Source organism: Rhynchophorus ferrugineus, unplaced genomic scaffold (genome assembly GCF_030347505.1).
Source record: "Rhynchophorus ferrugineus isolate W39M unplaced genomic scaffold, kcgeb_rfMv2 rfM9, whole genome shotgun sequence".
NCBI lineage: Eukaryota > Metazoa > Arthropoda > Insecta > Coleoptera > Curculionidae > Rhynchophorus > Rhynchophorus ferrugineus.
The window spans coordinates 30,159,128-30,172,506 of record NW_027472588.1 but is presented as its reverse complement, the minus strand read 5'-3'; the positions used below and the strand labels follow the sequence as shown (position 1 = coordinate 30,172,506).

Genomic DNA, 13,379 nt, shown 5'->3' with positions numbered 1-13,379 from the left:
TAAAAAAGAAAAAAAAACAGAAATACAGTAATATTAAAAAGATTTTACAAGTAGTTTATATGTAAACATCGAAGGAAACAAGAACTAAGCGTAAAAGGTAAATGAGTTCTCTAATAAAAGTAAAATACATTACTCAGATATACAACTGCTAATGAGGTGGATTAGACCTTCGGGCGATACTACTACATGATAAATGCGCCTAGAACTCTACATACACTAGTGTGGAATAAAGTTCAATGTAAATATAACAAAACAACTCTAACCTATACATTATTATGACTGTGTAAATAATTGTAGTATTAATCTTCGATAATATATGCTACAAATAAATGATATTAGATAACATTTTTATTTCATTACTTTATTTAGATTAGAATTTTGTTATATGGTAAAGTCAGAATATACTAAAACTCAGAGTTGATGCGGCAACATTGCGACGTTTTGATGTTATCAATTCAGATCACGTGGGTTCACTGGTGTTTTGAATATACTATAGGTTTCTCGCCCTTATATAATGTATTGTTAAATTAATAGTTCCATTCGTGTTTCTTTCAATTAATTAAAAAAAACAGAAAAAAATTTGTACACCAGCCGGAAAATGTGTAAAGTTAACTACGTAACCATTAGACGAAAATACAATTAAGTCCATGAATAAAACGGCCCTAAAATAGCATAAACGTGATAAAAGTGTATTCAACCCTACCCGATAGACCGCAGATATCCGAATTTGAACATGAATAATGCAAACAGCACGTTCAAGAGGAATTTAAATTTCAAATAAGGCACCGGCCGTATATATAGAAAAACGTTAATAGTAGATAAACAAACAATAATAGGTAATACGGTTTCTATTTCAAACAGAAGAATATTGATTATGGTGAAAGACGGGGTGACAAATACTTTATACTTTATATGGTACAAATAACGTGTTATATTACGTATTCATAAAATTGCACATTCACGTAATTGTTACAGATGCCAAAGCAAATTTATTTTACATTAAAAAGGGACAACAACGAGCTTAGTCTTGGAAATACTGTGAATATATTTTTATGAACTTGGACCATTTCTCAGGTAACATACGAATGCCACAGCGAAATAAACTTGCAGCCTTTGAGACTCATCGAAGAATACTTCGAAGAGTATGTTGTCAGATGTGAATATCAAGTCTGGTGAACTACTTGGGAAGTTCTTCCTAAAGTGACCTTTATAATGATCTTTAAAATCTAAAGATAAAGGATCTTTTGAATAATGCGAGTAATTTAGGGTCGAGCATTACCAAGCATCAGTATGACTTGCTTGCTTAGCTATTCTGTAAAGGGCATCTTCTGAAGTTTTTCGCTTAGTTTATTCAATTGTGTTTGATCAGTATATCTCAGCAGGAGTTCATAATAACGCACGTACGGAACTCACCGTACAACTTCTCGAGTATTCCCCAATTGATTAAACTTGTCGAAATAGTTTTTATATGACTTATATGCTAAGCTACAGGCTTGGCATCTTTATGATTTTCTTTACAAGGGGTAGTTGTAGAACATATTACTATAAATATTATTGTTTCAATAATGGCAAAATATACAATTTGAACACCAAAAATTATATAAATTGATTATTGTGCTTTTGAAACATTTTCCCCCCGTTATACTTCATATAAAAAATAGAGAATTCTTTTAAAAATACAAGACCAGGAAAATATTTCAATTATTTAAAATAGAAAGATTTTAAGCTCAACAGTACTACTGGAATATTTCTTTAAAAGATAGCTTAAAACAACTTTTATGCTGCTTTCATTGATGTCAAGAAAACTTAGTAGACTACCAAATAATTTTATATAATTGTGATTGTTAGCTTCATCCAAATAGTGAATAAGATTCAAGTAGTTCGAGATCAAAAAACCAAGGGCCATATTATATAGTTTCAGTAGTAGTTTTAGTTCCTAAGTACAACATGATAAAATACTCTTAAGATCCCAATATATTAGGAACACATTGACATTTTTAAAAAGTTTCCTTAGAGATGAAGTGTCCACTTTTCCTTTATTGTAGTTTTTCTTTACTACTTTTATTGTTTTTCATTGTTGATAAATTGGTCCTAAAAGTTATTTTACTATTTTTAATGTAAGACTTCCTACATCTACAAATACATATTAATAATAATCAAAATTGGGTTATACAAAAATTTTTTTAGATCGGAAACATAGTCTTTAATTTCAAATACATTTTGAAAATCATCCAAAATAAAATTTTTCAACTTAAAAAAAAACTTCCTCAAGAATCCTCAAATTTAGAGATTTCATTCCTGAGTTATGAATACAAGATATCTCTCCACTTACCATTCATTTCTGGAACCTAATTTGTTTGGAATCCAAACCATCCGTTTAAAATTACTTACTATTTTATTTTTATCCTATACATATACTCCAAATTATATTAAAAATTAAATATCAGTGTTTATTATTAATATTTCTCAGTTACTGTTAAATAAACTTCCATTATCATCTGCAATATATGTCCTGTAATTTCCGGAGAAGGCGTTCCGTTGGGTTTTTATATTAATTAAAACAATAAATGCTAATTAACATTAATTATCCACTTTTTTTACAATATAGAAATTACATTATTGAATGGGCTATTAACTTTTCAAAAATTAAATCTATAAAGTAAATAAATCCTTTGAACCTTTTATCAACTAGAATAGTTGATAAAAGGTTCAAAGAATAAATTGTTATATAGTTACATATTTTATTGTGGTAGTTGTTAAACATCTTCATATTTATCATTATTTCTTCATAATTTCTTCGATTAATCCCATATGTTCCATCTACGCAAATTATGTAGTTAGTTTAATTTTATCTACATACGTATTTACATAACATTTATATTATATCTACATATTTTCATCTGCATATATTTTATTGACATATTATATATCATTTATGTATTAGTGCTTGTTTAAAACTTTTTGAACATATTTTTCATATACTATAACCTGAAGGAAAAAAAACTGCAAAAATATCTTATAGACTGAGGAGTCCAAATTTAAGATTTTGCTGCTGTGCAACATTAGGCTTGGTGATAAAACTGGAGCAAAACTGAATAGAGGAGGCTATCGGAAAATACATCTGGAGTAATTCTAATTAGCCGAAGTCTTGTTATTCATCAAAATTATATCATTGGTTCCTAGAGTCAGACAAACCTTTCTTTTCTTCAAAGGAGTTCCGAAAGATGCTCCACTAGCCCCAGCACTATTCAACCTTTATATGGCTGATTTCCCGCTCTACAAACTTTCCCACACAGCATTTTACGCAGACGATGCCGCTTTCTTCACAACCGGTTACTGTCCCGACGCTATTCGCAACAGATAGCGTGGTACAAATTCTGGCAGCTACAGATAAACCCGAGCAAAACCCAGGGTATTCTGTTCCACCGCAAGAAGGACTTCCATACCTATCGCCTCCAAATCGATACAGTCCCTATCCGATGGCTTCAGAAAGTTGTATACCTCGGTCTCCAGTTCGACCGCAGATTCCAATAGTCAGCCCAAATTCAGCACGCCATTTGCAAAAAAATGGCGTGTACAGCCTACTATTTTCACCACTCTGCAAAAAAAGTAAACTCCCAATCCCACAGAAAGCGACGTTGTATAAAATGCTAGTCCATCCAATCTGCCTCAACGGAGCACAGGTGTGGTACAGGTATGTCTGGGAGAGACAATTTGAACTACTACAATCCAAAAAAGTCCGCGCGTTACTCAATTCCTCATGGTTTATGTGGAACGTCAATACACACCTCAAATCAGGCATCCCGTTTGTGAAAAATTTCATAAACATGCTCAGTGTGAAGTCCATAGGAACCTTAGAACACGACAACACCTTAATAAAATCCCTACTCGTCCACAAACCCCGGTAGTAAACAAACTACGACCGTCCCAGTCGTAAGCCAGGGTTTCTATCGCCCGCAAAACAACCAATCCCCGAACCTGAAGCGACATCAGCCAAAGACCATTTGGTTCTAGCTGGTCAATCTAGTAAATGAAAAAAACTTGTCTTCCGATAAAAATTGCTTTGTCGGCATTTTTGGTACAGCTCTGCCAAATTTACGTCATAAAATAAAATAATTCCTTCTTAATCCACTTACGTACAACAGAAATGGCAATTAATATACCATGTTAGAATTGGAATTGGCAGCACGTCATACAGATCCAGTGAAAATAGAGCCTAAAATATTTGTTTATATATTATATGTCACCTATCTGATGACTATTCTTGATTTGGACGCATTTAATATTATTGAAATTTACTTATTTGTAGGGCGTTTTACACAAAAATTAAGCCTAAAAATTCTTCCTCTATATAAGCTTTAACCGTGCCTTGTAAAAGGGATGCGCAATTTTCGTTAAGCCGATTGTTATATAGATTTCAAACAAAAAAACAACAAATGACTCACTCTATATATCTGATATTTACTTTTTCCTGCTCAAAGGTTGTAACAAGTGTAATGACAAATATAGACCTTGAAAGGACACCTATTAAAACAGCATAACAATATTCTCAGTATAACCAACGAATTCCGAAAATTGCACCAGGAAAAAGTAACAGTACCGGTACGTTCGATTCCTTCGAAAATACAGGAAAAAAAACTTAATCGTCGTTCTAGAACAAAGACTAGACCAGAATCGGAACGGAATCGGTCGCCAGAGAACAGACCGAAAAAAAAAACAGATCGAGACCAGAGCCCACTATTCGTTTCGATTGACGAAAATCCTATTCGGAATCGAATCGATAGAAAAAGCGATCGAACGGCGTCACAGTTCGCGCGACGAATCGATTTCACGCCAAAAGAAAACACAAAAACAACGAAAAAAGCCACGTCCAACAGAATTAGTAACAGAAATTGTGGAGAGACTTTTTATCCTGTGTTTCTATCGACTTTACAATAGAATATGGCCGAGTGTGAGTCAGTCCTATCGTTTTCTTGGTTACCATTGAAGTCAGTGGCGTGTACACGATGGAATACTGAAGGTCTTCATTTGTTAATTGATGATAATGAAGCTTAAGGTGTCGGATTTTCCCAGTCCAGTAAAATATTGTCATGTTTGAGTTTTGAATTTGATGTTTTTAATTTCTTTATTATTCCTTAACATGCATTGATTGAATATATTTTCTACTTATACAACATAATTCTAGTTTAAATAAAATAATAAAACAAAAATGTTATCGAACGTATATAGTTTATTTTTACATTATTGTACAGGTATAATAGTTTATAGGTTAGAGTTGTTTTATTATCCTTCATTGAACTCTTTTCCACACCACCCATGAGGAAGAGTTTTAGGCGCGATTTTTGATGTAGTGGTATCTCCCTGGAAGTCTAACTGACCTTATTAACAATTATATATCAAAGTAATGTATTTTACTTTCATTAGAGAGCATATTTACCTTTTTACGTTTAGTTCTTGTTTCCTTCGATGGTGTGTTCACTTATCAAGTCATCTTGATATCACTGTATTTTTTAGTTCTTCTGCTACTATCTGTGTACACCATTTTTCATAAAATTAATCACTGAATTCTGCCTAATGCATTTACCAGATCTGAAAAACAGTTAGTATTCATACTCTCCTCTTACATTCTATGTTAATGTTTAATTCTGAACAATTACAATTACATCCATGCACACAAATCTCTTACACCCTACGATACCATTTTATACAGTTATACTCTATTAATTATGTGCATACCTTTAGTTGTTTCCACTCTCATCACTCTGTCTAAGAATTTCCAGCATCGCACAGCATCACTTTCTGAGTCACTGTCCAAGTCAATCACTAAACTGTTAATTTCCAATCTATCTAAAACATGTTCTATGTATGTCTTATCGAGTTCATGCAAAGCAAAAATGTTATGGCCGATTTCAACATATCCAAACAGTTATTGACGTAATATCCTTTTTGACCAGCATGTCTATTATAATAATTATTTGCTACCCCTTTTTTACTTGTTTTAAATATACAGTGATAGGGAGGAAGCCGTAACACCATGTGGCCATATTATTCAGCCATCTGATCTACTGTATATTTTTTTCGGGCTTATTTCTAAAAAAACTAAATTGCAAAAAACGCATTAAAACATTTAATTTATATTTAGTCAGAAACAATTTAAAATAGTTCACTTTTTAGCATAGTCTCTTAATTCATATTTTGAAAACCATTTCTTCTTTACAGCCTTTGTTGATGCTATTGTTGGAATTTTTTCCACCAGTGTGCTATGATTGTCCGTAATAACTGATAGTTCCTCCAGGTTCTTTAACAATTGATTTTCAAACCCTAACAAAAACTTGTAGGAAAACATTAATTCTGAAACCCAACCAAATGCTATTGTAACTTTTACTTTTTTCCATCAATTTTTTGTTGTCTTTACACTTTTTTTGTTGCTGCCTTGCCAAGACTGCCACAGTGAACCATTTTGAAATATCCAAGTTTCATCAAGATACACAAAGGCAAATAATTCTTCTTCCTTGATTTTATTATACGCCTTTAAGAATTGAATTTTTTTAAAATCAATGTTTGAAAGTTCCATTAAACCTCTTCGAGGGTTATCTTTACATCATTTAAATCCTATGCCTCGTAAGAATGTATGAAGGTATGTCTTACATCCCTCAAAAAGCGGCATGTCCCTAACTCTTTTATTTTACTCTATATTTATACTAATTCAGTATACATTACTTTCCGGACTAACAATTTTCTCTGAAATAATTTTACTAAATTATGTTTATATTGATAAAATAGTTTATGTACTCACCAATATCAAGATAGTCAAGATTCGTCACCCACTTCGTATGTAGACGAGTTTGTTTGGTTGAGTCTAACATACTGTTCTTCATTTTGTCAGCGTTGTTAGTCACAGTATCAACACTAATATTCGGCGCAGCAGCAACACAATATAATTGCAGCAACTTATCATACTTAATATCATCAATAATTACCTCTCTGGCGGAATTTACGGGTAAAAGGGGGCCTTTATATACCGTTCCTTTTCGAAATAACTTAATAAGACGCTAGCAGTTTGTTACCCTGACTATCTAATGTTTTCGGCATTTTCAAACAAAGCGATATACATTAACCAGTGATTTAAAATTTGTCAAAGCGCTAAAATAACGTTTGTCGATTTATAACCTGTAGTAATTATAACTAATATTTTGAATAATTTTGCGTACGTTTGACAACCGGACGACTTTGGCAGGCTAGTTCGATTGCATGTTCGAATATACAATTTTTCAACAAAAATTCCAGTAATCCTCAAATTTAGATATTTCGATCCTGAGTTGAGAATCTAAGAGATCTCGCCACGTACCATTCATTTTTGAAAAACAATTTGCTATGCGACTATTCAAACATCTACTTCAAATTACTTATTAGTCATTTTTTCACCCTAAACATCACTACATAGTATAAAACAAGGTCGCCTTTTCTGTCCCTATATCCCTATGTGCGCTTAAATCTTTAAAACTACGCAACGGATTTTGATGCGTTTTTTTTCAATAGATAGAGTGATTCAAGGGGAAGGTTTATATGTATAATACATGCATAATATACTAAGGCAACATTGCTAATTTTAGAGGTTTCTAACGTGATGTCGTAAATTAACCTATTTTTTTAGGCTTATTTAGCAATTAGCAAAAACGCTGCCTAACCCTACGAGTTAGATCAAATTAATGTACTACAGTATTGTACACCATAAAAAGGTCTACAAAAAAGTCCGCGATGGTATATGTTTATCTTTTAGGGATAACCCACATTAACCATTTTTATTGTTTACTTTTTACGTGAGAAAATGGCTTATTTACGAAGCTATTTTAAGCAATACGGCATTAATCCTTATCGAATTAAGTACCTTAAATACAGTGTGCAATTAATATAGATCAATATGGTTCCTTACAGCATGTAAATTAAACAAATATTTTCGGAGATATTACAAATTTAAAATTTGCGTTTAAAAATGTGTAATGTAATAAAAATTGTATGAATTTAGATATTCCAAAGATAGCAGGAAATCTTCATAGTAAGTATAGAGGAAGAGGAATTGTTTTACTCCAAATTTAATGCATGCAGGCCAAGGGCAGTAATGAATGAACCAAAAATACTGAATCGATTTTAATCATGTTTTCATTAAGTGACATAGGCATATATATTTTATGCCCGTGCAAAGTCGGAGCGGGCCGCTATGTTTTTATATACAACGTTCATATTTTTTCTGTAGTGTATTTAATTTAGTATCAGCATTGCACCCGTGCGAAGCCGGGGCGGGTCGCTAGTATACTATAAATTATATTAAAAACTAAATATTAGGATGTTTTATTAGTACCTTTCGGTAATCGGTAACGTTCTCATTATATTTCTTCGTGATCTTTCTTCTGCGGGTATGGGTACGGGTTTACAATTTCAAAAACTATTATTTTACACTAGTACAGCGTACATTGTAACAGTTGACACCTCATAACCTAACAAATGACAAAAAGGAAACGAATCTTAAGGCGTTGTCGGATTTTCCCAGTTTCCAGTAAAATATTATCATGTTTGAGTTAAGAATTTATTTTTTTTATTATTTTGTTATTCATTAATATACATTAATTGAATCTATTATTTATTTATATTAGGTATTTACATGTATTTATGTGCGCCTTACTGTTGAATTCGATAGTATTAATATTTCTCTAGATAATATGACTTTTTCCATTTAGTATTATTGGATTATTCAATATATGCCGACAATAATCATGGAACGTGTAACAGCTCCATCAAAGCTCACTTGTCGGTTTTACTTTCAACTATATAAAAGTGATGACTTAAATGACAAAGAACGGCTTAGGGGCCAAGAAAGTTCGAATACAATGAACTCCAACACTTACTAGACGAAAAATGAGCACTCAGAGAACTATCAGTCATCTTAGAAATTGATGAATCAACCTTATTTTCTATGTTTCTGCTTCTATGCAATCAAGCTCTAAGATCTCAAGCGCAAAATGCTATGGGTTAGTTTAGGAGAACCATTCATATTCTTGCCCATAAATTCTTGCTATGCATATGGTGAGATCAGCAAGCTGTAGCGGTCTATGAACTATTTAAATTACTGTCCGCTAAAATCAGATCTGCCGGCGTTGAATCGCTATCGATCTTGTCGATTATGTCGAAGTTCACTAAATGAAGCAAAGTTATTTAGCTAACTGGGAAAGAGTCCAGCGTTACATTGATAGCAAAACCTTTTTAGGTCTAAAAACCAGGTTCGCACACATTTTGCATCCACTTTATCAAAATGTTGGAATTAATAATATGAGTTTATTGCTCCATTAGTTTGCAAGCAGTCATTTTGCCTCCTAAAAAAACTATCACTATTATTTGCTTGGTTAATTTCTGAAGAGAAACTAGTTTTGAAGCCAAAGGCCGGGTTTTTGTTCCATTGTTATCAAATACGACATTAGCAGTAACCGCAATGATTAAGCCAACAGGACACACTGCTACTATAGTCGCGGGTTCGAATACCACCGCACATGGGCATACATGTTTGTAATTGTAATTGTAAATGTGTCCAATACCAGTAAGTAGGTTGGCTAAGACCATTCGACCCAACTTCAATGAATTCTAAATCGCAGAAATTTTTCCAATTCGAAGAAAAGAAAGCTAACTATACCGTAGTAACAAAACGTAGTTTTTAGATAATCATAAATCTATTGAAATCAACATATTTTCCTCTCCGAAGTGTTCTCGTTTCACGCTGATGATTTTTCTTTCTTGGCACGTCAAGTAAAATGCATACAGCCACGCGAAACCACCATTACTTTTTTGTTTTTGTGGTTTCCCGATGCGTGGCAACAACAATGAGTTCTAATGTCGTTTACCGTTACGCTGACATCATAAGTTTTAATTTATTTTCAATTAAATCCGAACCGAGTATAAAAATTATTATGAACTTCATAAGTTCTGCATCGAAAAAATATATTAAAATGTTTTATCCGGCGTTTTTCTTCATTTGTCGGGGAGTTACGTACGTGATAATAGAAAAAAACTAATAGAAATTTAATAAGATAATAGTTGAACTGATATTTTTAGTTTACGAGAGCATAAGATACATTGCTGTTCATATGAGTCATCTTAGATGCTATGTAAAGCAAAGACTTTCTTGCGTTACATAATTATATAATAGAGGTTATAAAATTATTAGACAATTTATCAGCATAGTCTTATATGAACTACAGTTAATTTGTTAAATCATAAGATATTTTTAACAAAAAAAATTAACTGACTTCAAAAAATAAATAGGGAACTCACTAAAATTTGAAAAATAATCAAACTTAGATTTTTAACACAAAAAACATTTTAAAATTATATATGTACATAGTAATCGTTGTAATAACTAAATAAATATAAACAAAAGCCTAATATAACTTATCTACTACACGTACTTTATATTCTAGTATATATACACAATTTAGCTTAATACCTACCTAAACCTATTTATCAATTTACAATATTATTTTAACTGCTACCAACTGACTACGTTAAAGTTAGTGACGAACCCAAACAGTTATATTAATTTAGATTTATTTTATTGGTAATTTAATTTTTTGCATATGTCACAAAATTATATTATTATTTTTATATAGTTTGGGCTTTTGGGAACATAGAACATCCTCCTTTTTCGAGATCGGTTAATAATATTAGATAGTAGTAAGAGACAGTTTTCCCTCCTATTTCTCGTTAGTGATAAGAGATTTTAATTTTTTACTTCAACATGACATAATGTAACAAATACAACGATAGGATAAAAAAATCAGCATCCATTTGCTGTTATCCAATAATATATTGAACCAAATATTTTCTTAGTACGTGTTGTTTAGTATCCGGTTGTGTCAAATAACCCTTTTAAGTATAGGGACATGGAAATTTAAATAGGTAAAATATTACGATAATGGAGTGTTTGTTTATTTTCACTAAATCTTTGTAAAAGCATTTTTCTGCTAAATTGATGACTAACATGTCCTGTTATGTATGAAAAGCCCTATCTGTGAAAATCTACATCATTTAATGAAAGATATCACAGTTCTCCATATATCGTTTTCATTAGCCAAAGTTTCAAACATTAAAAATCCAAGTGCCTGGCTAGCATTGACCTAAAAGATATTAAAAATTGACTAACAATGAACAATACCTAGAATAAGAAATTTATAACTGATTTATAACAATAATACCTTTGAATTGAAATAGCAGTCATTAGAAGCTGTCACGACTATGTTAAAAATATGATTAATTTCTTATTCGATAAGCCTATCTAAGCTATTAGATATTGAATTTTTGGGTGTTTTTCTAAATTACGAGGATGTATGGAGCTTGCACTTTCCATGCTTGAATAAAACATCTTTCCTAATATGGAATAGGGCAGAAACCAAAACTACTCAGAATGCAACATAAATATCTTACATCTCATTATTACATATGTTAGATATAGACACTTAAGTTTAAACTTGATCTACATCTAAGTTTGAATAAAAGTGTTAGGTGCTGAATTTTGCATGAACATAATTCAAGATGTTAGTGTAAGTACCCTGATATAATATTCACTCAATGCAGTTGCCAATCAATTAAGATTGCAGTGAAGTGAATGAGACTTTTATAAAATCTACAGATAAAATTTGATAGACTTTGCTGAATCACTCATAACTCACAACATATATCACCATAAATATCATCCAGCTTTCGATAAGCTTGCTCTGTATATTTCCTTCCTCGGAAAAATGCAATATCACAGAATCTCCATTCTCAAAAGCATTATTAAGTAAACACTACCTTTATATCTAGAATGCTTTATGGACTATTCGTCTGCTGGACATCAAGCTATATTATATATGCGACATTAAGCCATCTATTAGGAAACTACAAAATTATTTTCCCCAACCCTATATTTTTTAATTCATTAAATTCGTAGTGTACGTACAACCCCCGTATAATGGGTCAAGTGAACGACGTATATCGCCAGAACGTCGTTAAACAAGTACCATCAACAAGACGAATTGGGCAGTCGTGTTTGAGATCTAATCAAGAAACTAAGGAAAGATAGAACGAAGAAACTAAGAACTGACCAAATTTTTAGTTTCATCAGAATATTTTATGATTTATGTATAAACTTTGTTATGATGTCTTTTTCAACCAGTTTTGATTGATTTTCTTTATTAAATGTCAGTGACCTTTCTAATATATCGCCTATTGAAAGATATATAATTAGTAAATACTATTTTATCGAAATTTTCTTACTTATTGGCATATTATTCAGTTGTATTTATATATTACATATTCTTATTTTAGCTAAAAACGGAATCTCGATGTTTGCAAATTTGCTGCACGGTTGACTTATCAAACTCCTCAATTTTTTATTCTCCCTCAGTCCAGATATTAAAAATTGAAAACTATGGTACAAATTGAAATCAGAACTTTTGTTAAAATATGATTATTAAAAAACTGTAATGAATGTCATTCAATAAGGGTTTAGAAAGAGATCTTTCAATTTTCAGTAGTAGTATATCAGTTGACAATGATTAGAGATTGGACATTTATCTTTGGTGGAAGTTAGTTGTATATAAGAACTCCAGTTACAAAGACATGTAAATATAGATTATGTACTTATTATTGCGGATTCGATCTCGTTCGGTTTTAAATATCAGATGACTCAAGATATATAAAATAAATAAAATATTTTTAACAAAATTTTAAATTTTGCGTATACAGTAGAAAATAAAATACGTGTAGTAGATAGGTTAAATAAGGCTTTGTTTATTATTATTTAGTTAATAAGACGATCGAAATGTACATATTTTATTTGATTATTTTTTACCTTTTAGTGAGTTCCTTTTGGATTTTTTGAAGTCGCTTAATTTTTTTTGTTAAAAATATTCTACTTTTCTCTTTTTAGTGTTATAAATTTACTCAATAAATTCGCAGTTATTGTATTAAGTACTACAATGGATAGACCAAGTAAAGCTGCAGTCCGCATGAGGAAAAATAAGAATAAAGAAACAATAATTGAAAATAAGGAACGCTTTGGGCCCCTGGGTCCGCTTTAGCCTAAGAAATTTGATTTTTGCAACTTCGGGAATCGAACCCCCTACCTCCGCGTGTGAGCCAAATTATTTTCGATTTTCCATAACATCAGCTCAGCAATAATATTATACCCAAATACCTGATTATTTTCTCAAACACAATCCCAAAATTCTGATTCTGACTTGGATCCAATGGAACCATCTCGGAAATGCATTCTTTCGAATAAAAAAAATTAGAAAATCCGTTCATAATTGATGGAGAAATCGGCGAACATACATCAAAACAAAAAAAATATA

The 13,379-nt window shown here is 31.6% G+C and overlaps 1 long non-coding RNA gene across 1 annotated transcript; it reads right to left on the bottom strand.

The window, feature by feature from the left end:
• Positions 1 to 6,645: 6,645 nt before the first annotated feature.
• Positions 6,646 to 7,092, bottom strand: LOC143203165 (uncharacterized). Its single transcript, XR_013007287.1, has 3 exons — positions 7,068 to 7,092; positions 6,797 to 7,012; positions 6,646 to 6,741 (listed from the first exon to the last, which is right to left on the bottom strand). It is a non-coding gene; the product is annotated as an uncharacterized LOC143203165 (long non-coding RNA).
• Between the last annotated feature and the right edge of the window lie 6,287 nt (positions 7,093 to 13,379).